The sequence below is a fragment of the Oncorhynchus masou genome, chromosome 31, assembly GCF_036934945.1.
Source record: "Oncorhynchus masou masou isolate Uvic2021 chromosome 31, UVic_Omas_1.1, whole genome shotgun sequence".
Classification (NCBI taxonomy): domain Eukaryota; kingdom Metazoa; phylum Chordata; class Actinopteri; order Salmoniformes; family Salmonidae; genus Oncorhynchus; species Oncorhynchus masou.
In genome coordinates, this window is record NC_088242.1 from 22,900,931 (window position 1) to 22,905,085 (window position 4,155).

Sequence of the window (4,155 nt, forward strand, 5' to 3'; positions counted from 1 at the left end):
CAGATTCAACTTTATTGTCATTGAACAAGTACAGCACACCAAAATGCAGTTAGCATCAGACCAGAAGTGCAAATAAAAGAGTGCAAAAAAATGTATAAGCAAAACCATTCAGTACAAGTGTATGTTATTAAGTGGGATGTATAAATGTGCAATGAAGGCAAATGGCAAGTACAAATGGCAAGTACACATGGCAAGTACAAATGGCAAGTACAAATGACAAGTCTTAATGTGAGAAGAATGCAAATTGTAAGTGCAAGGAGGTACACAGCTGAAATGCAGAGATAGCAGCAATGAGGTTACCGAGGTAGACATGCATATGGACAACTGAATAATGTCTAGGCCCCTATTTTTTCCACTTCCTGTCTGACTGATGGTGCCCAAAGTAAACGGCCTGTTACTCAGGCACAGAAGACAGGATATGCATATAATTGGTAGCATTGGATAGAAAACACTTTGAAGTTTGTAGAAAAGTTAAAAATAATGCATGAGACTTTAACACAATTGATATGGTAGGAGAAAATCCAAAGAAAAACCAACTGGATTGCAAACAGAGGAAGTTTTTAAAAAAGTAAGTGATTATTTAATCGCTATTTGTGATTTTATGAAGCCTGTGCTGGTTGAAAAATATGTTGATGTGGGGCGCCGTCCTCAAACAATCGCATGGTATGCTTTCGTTTTAAAGCCTATTGTAAATCGGACAATCGATTAATAAGAAGTTAAGCTTTTAACCAATATAAGGTAATTGTATGTTCCAAAATGTTTAATATCCATCATTTGTATGATTATTCTTTGAATTGCGCGCCCTCCAATTTCACCGGAAGTTGTCGACAGATGTCCCGCTAGCGGCTATCCCAGAGAGGTTTTAATCTGACTTTGCAAAGCAATGTCAGAGTTCAGTAGTGCCATGAAGAGTGCAAAGAGAGTAGTACAACAAGGTCCCTGAGAGGCAGTACTAAGTGGTGGGCTGGTGGATATGGCTAGTGCTGTGACAGAAAGTTCAGCAGGGTTACAGTAGCTGGAAAGAAACTGTTCTTGAGCCTGCTAGTGCAGGAACATAGAGACCTGTACCGCCTGCCTGATGGTAGGGGGGAAACCATTTGTGGCATGGTGATGATGATGCCGCAGACACTGCTTGCGCTGTAGGTCTATGATGGCAGGGAGCTGGGCCCCAGTGATGTGCTGGGCGGTTTTCACCACCTGTTGCAGGGCATTCTGGTCAGCCACAGAGCATTCGCCAAACCACACTGTGGCACAGTTAGTCAGAATCCTCTCGACCGTGCAGTGGTAAAAGTTCACCAGGATCTTGGGAGACAGGTGGGCCTTCTTCAGCCTCCTCAAAAAGTACAGGCGCTGCTGACCCTTTTTGACCAGGGTTGAGGTGCTGATGGTCCAGGAGACGTCATCAGAGATGTAGGCACCCAGGAATTTGAAACTGGGCATATGCTCCACCTCAGTGCCATCATTGAGAACTGGGGCATGGCTGCAGCTTTTAGACCTCCTGTAATCCACTATGAGCTCCTTGGTTTTCTTTGTATTGAGGGCCAGGTTGTTGTCAGCCTACAATGCAGCCAGGTGTTTGACCTCCTCCCTGTAGGCTGACTCGTCATCGTCACTGATCAGCCCTACCACCATGGTGTTGTCTGCGAACTTTACGATGGTGTTGGAACCGTGTACAGGATCGCAGTGGTGGGTGAAGACGGAGTACAGGAGGGGGCTCAGCACGCAGCCCTGTGGCACACCGGTGTTCAGGTTCAGGGTTGAGGAGGTGAAGTTGTCTAACCTGACAGACTGGGGCCTGTTGGTTAGGAAGTCCTAAGTCCAGTTACAGAGACAGGGGCTGATCCCTAGGCCATGGAGTTTGGTGACCAGCCTAGATGGAATGACCGTATTGAATGCTGAGCTAGAGTCTATGAACAGCATTCTCACATAGGTGTTGGTTTTGTCCAGGTGGGTCAAGGCAGAGTGTAAAGCTGTGAAACACCCACCTTGTACTTACTGTGTGTTTGTCCTCCGTAGTTGTGTGCCTTTGTTTGCTGAGATCCATACTTTTTCTTTAAACGTTCATCAAACACAAACATTGGCTGTTTGCTCATTGCTGTTGCTCTAAGATGGCAACTCAGTGCAAGTGCGCAGGTGCCAATTGAATCTCAACAAGAAAACAGTCAGCTGTGATATTTGATTAACGTTCATAAAAAGGTATGGACTTCAGCAAACAAAGAAAGGCACACAACTATAGAGGACAAACAAGGGTACAAGGTGGGCATTTCATAATTATTATTATTTTTTAAGTATTGACTATGGGCAAATCGATGTAGTCTGAGCTAGATTCCACAAAGCCTGCTCTCGGCTCCACTCCATTGGTGAAGTTTGTTAGAAACTTCCTTCCACTAAGGTTAAGCCTGCAGTTAACACTAATCTTTGCAAATTGGTACTTGGTATTTTATTAGCATGCCCATTAGCTGTTGCAAAAGCAGCAGCTACTCTTCCTGGGGTCCACACAAAACATGAAACACAATACAGAATGACATAATACAGAACATCAATAGACAAGAACAGCTCAAGGGCACATCTACATTCATTTTTTCAAAAGGCACAGGTAGCCTACATATCAATGCATACACACAAACTATCTAGGTCAAATAGGGGAGAGGCGTTGTATATCAGCCCTCTGATTACAATGAAGAGCAAAACGTGCAGCTCTGTTCTGGGCCAGCAGCAGCTGAACTAGGTCTTTCCTTGCAGCGCTGGACCACACGACTGGACAATTATCAAGATTAGACAAAACTAGAGCATACAGAACTTGGGGTGTGGTGTCACAAAAGCAGAGCATCTCTTTATTACGGCCAGACCTCTCCACATCTGTACAAGTAAAACTCCATATATTAATTAAGCAACTAGATAGTTTTCTTGTTTTTGTCATTTACTGCCAGACAGGGGCACAGTCCACTTAAAGAACAGCTGTAATGTTTACAACAATACTCATCTGAGCGGATTTAAAGGAAAACAGCATTTGTGTGTGCATGTGTGTGTGCATGTGCGTGAGCGACACATTCATAGCTGAACATTGACAGAGGATCAGCCACTACTCACCTTTTAAGTAGGCAGCCTTGGCTTGTGCGATCTGGAACGCACAAGCTCCAAATCATTTATCTCTATTTTCCACACTTTTAGTACGTATTACACAATTTCTACACAACCGTTTGTGCAACACTAAAAAAGGCCATAAAGTAGGTGGCAGGTAGCCTCGCGGTTAAGAGCATTGGGCCAGTAATCAAAAGGTTGCTGGTTTGAATACCTGAGCCGACTAGGTGAAAAATCTGTGACATACCATTGCGCACGGCACATGTACGTTGCTCTGGATGAGAGTGTCTGCAAAATAAACTTCTCCACCTGTAAAAATACTACAGGTTACTATAGAATACTATACTTCACACTGTAGTACCCCTCAGTCATGTGTATTATTCACGTAGAAAACTATAGTAAATACTGCACTTTTTTAACTATAGTAAATACTATATAATTACATCTATCTACAGGTTATGGAAAATGTACTCTTTTAGTATTTCTCCAGCAGGTTTCCTCAAGGAGAAAGCCTCCTTCTATGTCAAAGATAGTATAAAAAAAACACTATAGTAAATCCTACAGTAACACCAGCAAAAACAATACGGCAAAAACTATAGTACTGTATATTACAGTCTGCAGAAGCACTACAGTTTATACAACAGTATACTACAATCTGCAAAAACACAACATTAATTACTACAGTATGTACTACACATTTCTTTACTACAGTATTTATACTATAGTTAATTAACTGTAAATAATACAGTATGCTACAGTCTGCAAAAAAACTACAGTGAATAATACAGTATATAAATATATTAATACTACAGTATTTAGACCATAGTATAATATAGTATTTTTTATGTTGGTTACACTGGCTGATTACTAAAGGTTTATGTTGTGTGTAGAAACTGTGAACAACCATCAGAGCTCGGCTATACCCTCTGACAGAACAATCAGAGTAAAAATCTTGTTGGTGCTTAATCAAATCCTGATGGTAATAAATGTTACACTGCAAGGCCCATTGCGTCTAATTGGCTCTTAATTTGACATCTACAAATCATGAGTGGCATGGGGTGGTTGGGTTTGCGC

General features: G+C 42.0%; 1 non-coding gene across 1 annotated transcript; it reads left to right on the forward strand.

The window, feature by feature from the left end:
- The first annotated feature begins 3,544 nt into the window (after positions 1-3,544).
- Positions 3,545-3,597, forward strand: LOC135525374 (U7 small nuclear RNA). Its single transcript, XR_010453144.1, has one exon. It is a non-coding gene; the product is annotated as a U7 small nuclear RNA (small nuclear RNA).
- The last annotated feature ends 558 nt before the right edge of the window (positions 3,598-4,155 follow it).